Below are 13,864 nucleotides of genomic sequence, written 5' to 3'. Positions count from 1 at the left end.
CTCTTGCTGAGAAAAAACTTTTTAGTTTAAGTAAGTCCCATTTGTTTATTCTTGTTGTTAACTCTTGGGCTATGGGTGTCCTATTAAGGAATTTGGAGCCCAACCTCACAATATGTAGATCGTAGCCAACTTTTTCTTCTATCAGACGAAGTGTCTCTGATTTGATATCTAGCTCCCTGATCCATTTTGAGTTAATTTTTGTGGATGGCGAGAGAAAGGGATTCAATTTCATTTTGTTGCATATGGATTTCCAATTTTCCCAGCACCATTTGTTGAAGATGCTATTCTTCCTCCATTGCATGCTTTTAGCCCCTTTATCAAATATAAGATAGTTGTAACTTTGTGGATTAGTCTCTGTGTCTTCTATTCTGTACCATTGGTCCACCTGCCTGTTTTGGTACCAGTACCATGCTGTTTTTGTTACTATTGCTTTGTAGTACAGTTTTTTCCTCTGGTATCGCTATACCTCCAGATTCACACTTCCTGCTTAGAATTGCTTTTGCTATTCTGGGTCTTTTGTTTTTCCATATGAATTTCATGATTGCTTTGTCTATTTCTACAAGAAATGCCATTGGGATTTTGATTGGCATCGCATTAAACCTGTAGAGAACTTTGGGTAATATCACCATTTTGATGATGTTAGTTCTGCCTATCCATGAACAGGGTACATTTTTCCATCTTCTGAGATCTTCTTCTATCTCTCTCTTTAGGGTTCTGTAGTTTTCATTGTATAAATCTTTCACCTCTTTTGTTAGGTTGATTCCCAAGTATCTTATTTTCTTTGAGGATATTGTGAATGGAGTGGTTTTCCTTATTTCCATTTCAGAGGTTTTGTTGCTGATATACAGGAATGCCTTTGATTTATGCATGTTGATTTTATAACCTGCCACTTTGCTGAATTCATTTATTAACTCTAGCAGCTTCTTTGTAGACTCTTTTGGGTCTGTTAAGTATATTATCATGTCATCCGCAAATAGCGATAGTTTAATTTCTTCTTTTCCTATTTTTATGCCTTTAATTTCTTTTGTCTATCTAATTGCTCTGGCTAGTACTTCGAGAACTAAATTGAATAGAAGTGGGGGAAAAGGGTACACTTGTACACTGCTGGTGGGGCTGCAAAATGGTGAGGCCAATTTGGAAAGCAGTATGTAGATTCCTGGGAAAGCTGGGAATGGATCCACCATTTGACCCAGCTATCGCACTTCTCGGACTATTCCCTGAGGACCTTAAAAGAGCTCACTATAGGGATACGGCTGCATCAATGATTATAGCGGCACAATTCACAACAGCTAGACTGTGGAACCAATCTAGATGCCCCTCAATAGATGAATGGTTAAAAAAAAATATGGCATCTATACACAATGGAGTATTATGCAGCACTAAGAAATGACAAAATCATAGAATTTGCAGGGAAATGGATGGCATTAGAGCAGATTATGCTAAGCGAAGCTAGCCAAGCCCTAAAAAACAAATGCCAAATGTCTGCTTTGATATAAAGAGAAGAACTAAGAACAGAACAGGAAGGAAGAGCATGAGGAAAAGACTACAGTAAACAAAGACGAATGGGGGGAGAGAAAGGGAGAGAGAAGGGAAAGCACATGGAAATATTAGGAGACCTTCAATGATACATAAAATTATAAGAGGTTATGAGGGGCAAGGGGGATGGAAAAAAGGGACAGAATTGAACAACAGCAGGGGAGGTAGAGAGGGAAGATGGGAGGGGAGGGGAGGGGAGGGGAGGGGGATAGTAAGGGATAGGAAAGGTAGCAGAATACAACAGTCACTAATATGGCATTATGTAAAAATGTGAATATGTAACAGATGTGATTCTGCAATCTGTATTTGGGGTGAAAATGGGAGTTCAAAACACAATTTGAGTCAAATGTATGAAAGATGATATATCATGAGCTATGTAATGCTTTAAATAATCAATAAAAAAATGGAAACACAAGGGGAAAAAAAAGAAAAATTCTAGTTAGGATCTTAAATTGTCCATTTAAAGTAAACAAATTACTACCCTTGTCCTTGAAGGTCTTATTTTAGTATGAGTAACTCATAATTCCATAATCCCAAGAATAGCCAGTGCATAGACATGGCCCTAAAGGTAGGGTAAAAGTTCTTCCCTTTTAGTTATTAGAATCTTGCTCACTGTAGAAAGACTGATCTTCTGCCAAAGAGGGACATGAAGTTTTTACTAATACAACACTGTTTTAAAGCTAAGGAAATAAATATTTTTTTCAAAAAATGTCAAAAATTCCTTATGGATCTGAGTCATCAAGAAGATTATGAAGCTGATTTAAAAACAAGTGAAAAAAGTCACTGATCTGTCCACTTCCTATGGCAGATCATCTGTCAGAGCCTTGTTAGCAACATGGCTTCTCCTCTCTTCTTGTCAGCTTGCTTTAATATCTCAATGGCAGGAATTGCTGTTTCTCCCTCTAGTTTATGCTGCCTCCCTCACCACCATGATGTGGAATCTTCACAATTGCCCCAAATTGAAAATGAGAGGATGTTTTTTCCACAGTAGAACATCTTCAACCTCCCAGTCTCTTACCCACCATATCTGTCACAAATCCTACCCACTCTTTAACACTTTTCTCAGATACCTTCTCTCAAGTCATGCTTCTATGACTACTGTTAATATGTCAAGTACAACTCACTCTAATAGTTGTTATTAAAATCTTTTTGTGCCTGCCTTCTTTTTAACTACATCTCTCATTTCAACATCAGAGATAAAAAAAAATTTTCAAGCATTACAGAATTTAGATTTTCACATTAGAGGTGCTCAACTGGAAAAATCTACAAAAATACCTAAAAGTCTGAAAAATTCTAAATCTTGAAATTGATATTTTAAGTATTTTGAGTAATGAATCTTCAACATGGATGAACATTTTGAAAACTAAAGATATACCTTATTTGTTTTTGTAACTCCAAGACTAAATACACAATAGATACTAAATTTATACGGATAGAGGGCTTCAAAGTAACTACTATAGTTTTCCCACTTTCAAAATACTTTGTAGTAAAATCCTACATTTATTTAGTCTTTGTAGATGGCGTTCATAACCTTAAAAATACAAATTTCAAACAATAAAATGAGTGAGCAGGAAATTGTTATGATATCATAATCTAATCAAGGTTTTGTAAACCACTTTCTTGACCTTGTCTTCCTAGTAAAATGAAAACCATCTTCCACTTGTGGCTTCTGTATTTAGTTCTTGGTATAGGTCTCATACTTCTCCCAGCTTTGTTTGGGGAATGTCTGTTACTCTTCACCTACTGGCTTTTACTGTTTCCTCTAATTCTCTTTGAATCAGCTCTTCCAGTATCTCGACTAGCTGAGGTAAGTAGTGGGAGATAGCTGGAGGTGCCTTACTGTAGGACACATTGCAAGTGGGGCCATATTTGATGATGTTCATTTCCCTGGGATTCTCTACCTCTCAGAAGAAAGGGAAAATATCACATCATCACTTAATAACAACTAAGTATATATTTTAAGATTTTTCTCAATATAATGAACAGGGACATGAGAAATCACAGTACACAGAACCATTACAAGCTTTAAAAACCTCTTTTATTGTGCCAAACATTGTGTCAAACACCATGTAAATTTCCTCTGATGCTAATAAAGCCTTGCAATGTGGGTGTTAATTATCCTTGTTTTATGAATAAATCAAAGTTCTGAGCTAGTGTGATAGGCAGAGCAAATAAGTGGCAGAACTATAAAAATTGTTTTGTTTTGTTGCAGAGTTAGGCTCGCTATTCTAATTTTAATTTTTGTTCTTTTTAGTTCTAAACACTGAAAGAACTTTCTCTCCTGACTTTAGAACAATGGCAGTATCACTGGCCACAGTCCAAGGTTGGTTCTGATGAACAGTTACAGATACTCAGAGACGAGGGAGAAATGAGTAATTGGGTTTCTGATAAGAAGCAACTCTTATTCTCTGCAATCCAACATTGGTGTTTTTTCATGACCTTTTTTGATTGTGCCAAGAGGTTCCTTTGCTACTATTGTGGCTCCATGTCATGAACAGTGATGACTGTGAAGTTTTTTGTTTCACTTGCACTAACCTTGAAGCCACATTTCCAAGGGACCTCTCCCAGAAAAGGTCACTGGCTTGCTCTGTTATCGAATCACTGGCCTATGATTAAAAAAGGCAGGTGGGAACTCCATGGAATGATAAACCGAAGATTTGTAGGAACACAGGGGAGTTAAATGAGAATTAGGCTTCAAGACCAGGAAATCAAAAACACTATTGATCAGAAGGATAAGTAAGTAGGAGGCAGGGATAGAGAGTGTGTTTTGTTCTCCTTTTCCATCAGAGACACAAATTAAATTTTACAGTGTTGCACCAAATATTTTTAAGGTATTGATTTTGAAAACTGGGCTTGACATTTAAGAAGACAGAAAAGATACAGGGATAGGAAAAGGGTAGGTAGTGCAGGGATAGGGTCCGTTGATCTTTTATCAACAACCATTTCAGGTCTGCTCATAGGGTATCCCACCCACAATATGGATATTAAAACAATTTCTGAGCTTTGGATATTATATGCTTTATCTCATATATGCAAATATTCTTTGGGAAAACCACAGTGGCACTCAGCAGGTGTTAGATCCTCATTCAGGCCGTGAGATTATGGCTCACTCAAAGGGAAAAATATTCATCCCAGGAATCAATGCAGTCAGAGCTCCCTCTACCGCCCCTCCTTAATTCTGAACCTCACAGACCCTTCCTGGGAAAAGCTGACAGATTCAGAGGTGAATCGATTATGGAATTTTCCTGATGCCATCAAAGTAAGAAAACGTGTGGAAAACACATGGTGATGAAATGGCAATTTTTTTATGGGCTACACATTTTAGTAATCACAGAAGGCAGTGAAGTTCTCATATGTTTAAGGACATTTATTGTTAAAAATCACACTTAATTTTTAGAAAGAGGTCGCAGCTATATATATTTACTGTTATATATATATATATATATATATATATATATATATATATATGTCTTTAAAAGTATGTTACCAATTCAAACCACTGTATTCTTGGTATTTATTGGGGGGTATTTTAAAGTAAACACATTTTCCTATGCTGCTAACATTTGAGAAAATAAGGAGCACCATTTCCATAATGTAGTCTCTTCCCAATTAGAGGAGAAACATGGGTCATTCGTCTTCATGTGGTATTGTTTTATTCGAGCCCTACTATGTGGCAGGTACCTTAAAGTTGCGTTCAAATATTTATTTCCCAGAAAGCTTGCCTTCCCAATTCCCTGTCTCTCCAGCAAGACATTTTCAATATCTATATCCCCGTTGCTCATGGTTCATAGTCTTAAATTATATACCAGTAAATTTCTGCCACTGACTACAGTATTCTAAAGAGCAGCACAGGAAAAGAGATGCATGTTCATAGGATCTGAGCCAGGGATCCTGACCCTGGGTGGTGCCTTGACATGACCAAGAATTGTTCAAATTAGGCGTTGTTGCATCTGCCTCTAATCCCAGCCTCTCTAGAGGTTGAGACAGGAGGATCCAAGTTTGACACCAGCCCAGGCAACATAACAAGCACTGCCTCAAAGTGAAAAGGAAAAAGCTAAGCATGTAGGTCAGGGATAGAGTGCTTGACTAGCTTATGTGAAGCCCTGAGCTCTCAATCTTCAATACTGGGGAAAAACTCACATATATAGTGAAAAGGAAAAAGCTAAGCATGTAGGTCAGGGATAGAGTGCTTGACTAGCTTATGTGAAGCCCTGAGCTCTCAATCTTCAATACTGGGGAAAAACTCACATATATATATATTATATATTAACTGTTCAGTTTACCTGAAACACTAAAGGAAAGGCAATAAATCAAGATAAGACCAAAGAAATCTTTGGAGCATTGACATGCTATATTAGAAAATAATGATATTTGTGTTTTTAAGTCTCTGACTCTTATCAAAAGAAGGGAGAAAAAATAATAACAATAAGGAGAAGGATCTAAATGTTTCCTCTCCTCAAAGTGCTTTTAGTTATAAAATATACACATATGCAAATGACTTTGTTTGTATTTATATGTTTAGTACTAACAACAAATGCTGGTGAAGGTACAGATAAATTGATTAATTCATATTTTACTTATAATGATTTAATTTTTTTGTTGCATGATAATCACAGAATAGTGGGTTTCAGTGTGGTATATCCATACGTGCACATAACATAACATGGTCAAATTTATTCCTCAGTTTTATACACTTGCCTTCCTGTCCTCTCTCTCCACATGTCCTTTATCAACCCTACTTCTCTCCCTTTTATTTTTTGACATCTCTTTCTTTATACTTTCCACATTTGAGAGGGAACATATAATCCCTGATTTAATGAGTCTGGCTTAGTTTGTTTAACATTATGCTTTCCTATTCCATCTATTCTCCTGCAAATGACACAATTTCATTCTTCTTTATATCTGAATAAATTCTTCTGTTGACTTGAGCCACATTTTCCTATCTACTCATTTGTTTTGGACAACTACACTTGTTCCGTGACTTGGCTATTGTGAACTGCACTACCACAAACATGGGAATTCATGTATCCTAGAGCATGCTACTTTTAATTCTTTTGGATAAATACTGAGGAGTGTTATAGTTGGATCTTATGGTGGTTCCATCCCTGGTCATTTGAGGAAACAGCAGACAAGTGGACATAGTGGCTGTACTAATTTACATTCCCACCAACTTTACATAAGAGTTCCTTCTTCCTTTATCCCTTCCAGTATTTATTGTCATTTATATTCTTGATGATTGCCATTATAACTGTAGTGAGATGAAACCTCAGTACAGTTTTGATTTGCATTTCCCTGACATTGAACATTTTTCACATATTTATTGTCTACTTCTCCTTCTTTTGTAATTGTTTTTCTTTTCCATGTGTTGATATGGACATTAGAGACTAAAGACTAAAAGCCTTTTATACATCAAGGTATAATGGTTAGGTCCTTTAAAGTCACCCTGGCAATTCTTACTGACCATAGAAGGAACCCTCACAATGCCATATTGCTTTTCAACTCCAGCTTTCAGAATAACTTGATTTGCATCAAGTGCCCAAGAAAAACAATACATGTCATTCACTCCTCCACAATATCATGTGATTACATGGCCTGGAAACACAGTTACAGTCACATTTCTATCATTTCTATCATCCCCTAGAAAAGGGAAGAAAAAAATTCCCAAGCCATTAGAAAACTTGAATACAAAGGATCAAAGAAGAATAAATAAGTTGTAAAATTAAAAAATACAAAGGCTCAATGCAACAGAGTTGATTTACATAAAGGAATTTTAAATCTAGTCTACATAGAGGGAAACAGTGTTCTTTCACAAGTTCTAATGTTAATAACAGAAGAAATAAGACATGAAAAAGAAGTCCTGCATGAATATGTTACATTTCACTAGGAAAGAGGCAAGAGGAAAATGAAATTATTTGGGGAAGAAGAAAAGGCTAAAGAATGTTTGAAATGGGTTCATGTAAATTTAGGATTAAGGATGCACTTAAGACCCAGGATTTATAGCTGAAATTAAAAAAAAAATTAAAAGAGAAAAAGAAAAAAGACAAATGATGGATAAGCAAATACTAGGATCTCAGTGCTGAAAGGTTAACATCACCTGATGTATGTGGGAGTGTCATTAACCACTTAACTTGGACATTGTTCAATTTGGTTTTTTGCTAATGGCTGTTTAAATTTGTTTTAATTAGTTATACATGACAGTAGAATGCATTTTGATCCATCATTCATACATGGAGTATAACTTCTCCTGATTGCACATGATGTTAAGTTACACAGGTCATATGATGATATATGCACATAGGTCAATAATGTCCGATATATTCTACTACACTTCCTACGCATATATGATCTCTCCTCCCTTCACTGCCCTCTGTCTAATCCATAGTACCTCTATTCTTCCTTAACTGCACCCCATTACTGTGAATCAGCATCCACATATCAGAGAAAACTTTTGGCCTTTTCTCATTGTGTTTACTTTCCCCTGGATCCACATCTTCTGTAACAGAGGAAATTTACCCTATTTTGGGGTCAGAAAGAAAGTGTGTTGTTCTTTCCCATGAAATCTGTGTAAAGACTACTATCATCTCTACCTGGACTTTTCATTTTCCTTCAAGAAAATAAATAGGAAAAAGTCACTTTCAAAGAGTGCTTGTTGCATTTGCTTGAAAAATCTCCTCACATCCTGAAAGCCTTCCTTTGGACATGCTGTTTGCACGAGGCTAATTCAGCAACACAAAATGTATATGTGATTTGCAAAATCTAAATAATAGAAACTGTAATTGCTATTTTAAAATGTATAGAGTGCAGATTGGATTTGTCATTTAGAAAGTCTGTATAGCTTATATATTGTTGCTTCAGAAATAAAATTATAAAAATTATATTTGTGAATTACACTAATTAAATCTGGCAGTATTTACCCTTAAAATTTGTTAAATATTCAGTACTGTGAACTCAGAAATGAATTGCAATGTACTATGGAAGAGTTGGGGTAATTTTGTGGTATGTAAAAATATATATTCTTCTTGGGATGGGGATGTGGCTCAAATGGTAACACTCGCCTGGCATGTGTGGGGCACTGGGTTCTATCCTCAGCACCATATTAAAAAAATAAAAATAAAAATAAAGATGTTATGTCCACCAATAACTGAAAAATAAATATTAAAAAAAGTTTTCTATCTCTCTCTTAAAAAATATAAATTCTTCATTGTACTACATGAAAGAGACATTTAAAACACAATGATTATGCAAAAACTTATATTGGAGATATTGCTTTGATCATGAGTTCTATAAAGCTCATGTGATTATTTTGCATTAAAAACAAGACAGACACCCAAGTGGCTACTGATAATCATCAATTAGTATTCAGGAAATGATCATTTGATAAGTATTACCTCCATATCCTAGGATTTTACAGACTTTGAGAAACAGATTGGATTAAATGAATCTTGGAGTTGCAACAGAGATACCATTCTTAGAAGATACTTTACTATTTTATTGACCTATTTTTACTCATCAATATACACTTGGCTCAGAAATAAAACTCCCCCAAATGAAGACAAACAAGCCAAGACTAAATCAATGCAAAATGTAATAAAGGCATTTTATAATATTGCAAAAGTTAATTATCCAAGGTCTTTCCCTAAAGCAGGGAAGAGCTGAGATTTGTGAGACACATCTGGTACCAAGCACTTTTTTGCTACACTGTGCTATTTTCAAACATATTTGTTTCATTATTGTACTAGTATTAACAATAAAAAAATGTTTTGGGGTTTTTTGTTTTGTTTTTAAGTATAAAAAAGGAGAAAATTATATTTTAGTTGACCATCCAAAAACCTTATTTTAGATAAATTGAAAATGAAAAATACATCTAAAAGTTGCAAGAATTAATAGTATATTAAATACTGCTTACTAAGACCCAGGGTATTTTAGTCTTATAAACAAAAGAGCTCAATTTTATAAACTGATAATTGTTTTAAACATTATGGATTTTATTGTCACCACTAAAAGTATATGTATTAACTACAGAAGAGAGAAAGCACTTTGGTTTCACAATATCCCTGACTTAGAACATAGACTTCACTTAATCACTTTTCTTATTTGGTGGGGTGGCCTCATTTCTCAGGTATTTAAAAATTAAAAATAAAAATATCAGACACCTAATTGGGAAATAGGCCTTTTATTATTAAAGAAATACAAATGTAATTTTGGTTGCCTTTAAATGGTGAAAGATGATTCTTAAAGTTTTGTTCAATGTTATGATGGAGGAGAAGGGAACTCATTGAAATTTTTTGTGTTATTTCCAGTTTGAATAGAAGTGACAATAAGCCAGGCTTCTCTAGAAGGCATGGAGTGATCCCTATTGGTTGGAGAAGATGTAGAGGGGAGGGATATCTGGTTTCCATGGTGATCTAATCCATTTTCTTGGCACATTAAGATTTTGAGCTATAGTCAGTATTTAGAACTATAACCAAATATACTTTTTACATATCATTTTTTTAAAGTCAAAAAAAGCAATTTGGACTCATAAATCTGTAGTACTAAGCCTTTGTACCTGGGGACAGTCAACACTATCATTTAATAAGGCCAACACGTTGGAATTCTTCAAACTTGTTTATTCTTTTCTTTTGTTGCATAACCATTATTGAATCACTGTTTCAGAAAATTTTCGTGGTATAATAGGATAATTTTGTTCATTTAAGTCAATATGTTTCTGGATAATTTGCTATGCATCAATTGCTATTCAGAATACGAAGCAATTAAAGAAATTCAAATCAAAACTACTGTAAGATTTCATCTCACTCCAGTTAGAATGGCAGCTATTAAGAATATAAACAATAATAAGTGTTGGGGAGGATGTGGAGAAAAAGGCACACTCATATATTGCTGGTGGGACTGCAAATTGGTGCAGCCAAGATGGAAAGCAACATGGAGATTCCCTCAAAAACTGGGAATGGAACCACCACTTGTCGAAGCTATCTCACTCCTCCATGTATACTCAAAGGACTTAAAACCAGCTTACTACAGGGATGCAGCCACATCAATGTTTATAGCAGCACAATACACAATAGCTAAACTGTGGAACCAACCTAGATGCCCTTCAGTAGATGAATGGATAAAGAAAATGTGGTATATACACACAATGTAATATTACTTAGCATTAAAAGAGAATAAAATCATGGCATGGATGGAGTTGAATAATATAAAGTTAACTGAAAAAAGCCAACCCCAAAAACCCAATGCCAAATGTTTTCTCTGATATAAGGAGGCTGATTTGTAGTGGGGTTTAGAGGGAGAGAATAGGAGAATTAGATGAACTCTAGATAGGTCAAAGGGGTGGGAGGGAGAGTGAGGAGACATGGGTGTAGGAAAGAAGGTGAAATGAGATAGACATCATTACCCTAAGTACATGTATGAAGACACCAATGGTGTGAATATACTTTGTATACAACCAGAGATGTGAAAAATTGTGCTCTATATTAATAATATGAATTGTAATGCATTCTGCTGTCATATATAACAAATTATAATAAAAAATATTTGTACGTGGTAGATTAGGTGTATTAATACATTTTGACTTAAGATACTTTCAAATTGCATTGAATTTATCAGGACATAACCTCACGTGAATTGAGGAACATATGTACAGTAGAAGTTCAGAATTTTGATATGGGACGTTTACACCACCTTCTCTTCCCAAATAACAGAGGTTATTAATTCTCCATATTTCAAAATACAAAAGTACTTACAATTTATCATCCCTCAGGGATGTCAGAGAAAACCCTTAGGCAGAGAAATAAAGAGATGCAGACACTTGAGTTAGGAAACTTTCAGCAAGTAGAACATTCCCTATTACGTTTACAGGTGAATTCAGGGTAGATTAAGGTCTATGAAAAGATATTCAATAAAATTTTCCATGTTCCTTCTCCATGCCATTATATTTTAATCATTGCAATTCCAATATATCAATATTAATTTCTTTGTTTTATAGAGGTAGAAATTGTATCATTTTCTTAGGGAAAACATACATACTCATACATATTTTTTAACCATGCCTAAATTTACCATTGAAGGTAATAAAAATATTGAAAAACAACCCTTTGTAGAACTTTGCTAGTGGTCTGTAAGCACCATCAAACTTAATTGCTCCTAATCACACAGCTCTTGTTGGACAATATATTATACTCATTTTTCTGTGTCTCTGCATTCACTGCAACACAAACGATCAATTTAGAGGAGCACTTTGACTGCCATGATTAAATGCAGAGGAACATCACTAAACTCTCTAGCTCTCTTTTTCTTAGGAAGTTCTGAATCCAAGATTATTACACGGGTAAAACAGTATGATTGTTTACTAATGCATGAACTATCCCCAGCTTTTCATGGGGTCACTTAAGACACTCCACACTAGATCCTAACACACACCGATGTAGCTCTGCTCTTGGGGTAAAATGGGAAGAGACACCATAGTCTAATGATGTTTTTGTTAAGAAGCCATGAATATATTTAAATTCAATTCTGTGTAAATTCCTCCTCTCCCTTTGCAGCAAGATACTTCAGAACCAGACACTACAATCCTTCTACATTTTCCATTTCCACTTTCTAAATTGATGAAAGAACAGACAGCATTTTTTTTTGTTAGTTAGTTTGTTTTTATCCGTATATTTGAATGGTTCCCACTTATCTGTTGACTGACCTTGCTGCATAAGCTTTGGCATAACATTTAGTGGATGGTTTCTTAAATGGATGGATAAATGAGCAGCAGTCTCAGCTATTCTATTCAGACCAGTGCCTATTTCATACCACTGGAAAAGCACAGAAACAGAGTTCTGTATACTTTGCTTTGCAGCACTCTCAGGCTACGAAGGGAGGAAGAACCAAGCAAATGCAGCCAAATCTTGTTTTCCTGAATGAAATCATTGAGTAGGTTATTCTACATCAAGGCACATTTGTAGATAAGCAAGTAATTGAATTTGGCTATCAGTTGCATGGGAAATATATATATATATATAGGAAAGGGAGAACATGAAATATCTTGTCTGGAAAGGAAGAACAATGTTTATTTGGTCTTTCATGCAACTATTGAGGATTTCTGATCATAAGAATAAGATTTTAAACTGATTGGTCTATGGAAATTCTGCTACTTTGGGGTGAAAATTAGGCAAAGGATTTTAGTCCAACCCTTTGCAAAAACCCTATCTGAATTTATTCTGAGATTAGGAAATCTGACTGTGAGAGTATTCAGGATTTTTTTTTTTTTTTAGTTTAAATGATTCCCATCAGAAAGGATATATCTGTAAAATGCTTAGACAAATGTGGCTAATATAGCCTATCATTAATTGTCAGATATAATTAATGGTTTCAGTTACCAGACACAGACAAAGACCATTACACTTCCTCAAATTTACAAAAGACAGTTAAGGATATTGCTGAATCATATACTCTTCCTGGATCACTAGAGGAAATGGGGTGAAAAATAGTAAGTCAGATAGACAGAATAATTACCAGAGGCAGAGAGTATGCATAGTGTTTACTTTGTATTCAGATGTCATTCTGGGTGGTCTCAACTGTCTATGGATATAGTCAGGAAAAAAAATATTCTTAAGCAACAGCTTCTACAATGTGAAAAGATGAAGTTCACATCCACACAGAAATGTTTTCTTTAACTGTCCCTGTCCTCTTGTTATCATTAATGTCAGCAGTCAGTTGAACTGATGGTGTTTCAAGGAGATACACACACACACACACACACACACACACACACACACATACACACACAAACACACACATACACACACATGCTCACATGCATAAACATAATACATATATGTGCAACTTAATGTGTATGTAGGTAAGCATGTGTATGTTTATGTGCATTTGGTATGATATATCACACAAGTATGTGTAATATTTGATGTATTGTGTCTTAAGCATGCAAATTCAAGATGGCTTAGTCTCTCTTCAAGGTTCCATGCAACCACCTTCCCATAACTTTACCAGGGTGAAAACCCATGGCCCCATCTTAATCAGTGCACTGTATTTTTTTCTTTAGTTTTTATGATTATAATACCTATGTTGTAAATCAGAGCCCTGTTGACAAAATCCAGCAGTAAGATAAGAAACCTTTTTTAAGGACAATGTTTAAACTTGTCAGGTTTCCACTTCACTTTTGGTCACAACTAACTCTTCAGTTTAATAAAGTGAAATTATTATTATTATTATTATTTTGCTACTGAGGATTGAAGTCAGGGGCACTCAACCACTAAGCTACATCCTCAGCCCTATTTTGTATTTTATTTAGAGACAGGGTCTCTCTGAGTTACATAGCATCTTG

The sequence above is a fragment of the Spermophilus citellus genome (genome assembly GCF_964194105.1).
Source record: "Spermophilus citellus genome assembly, chromosome: 18".
In the NCBI taxonomy this organism is placed as follows: Eukaryota; Metazoa; Chordata; class Mammalia; order Rodentia; family Sciuridae; genus Spermophilus; species Spermophilus citellus.
This window is presented reverse-complemented; position numbering follows the sequence as displayed.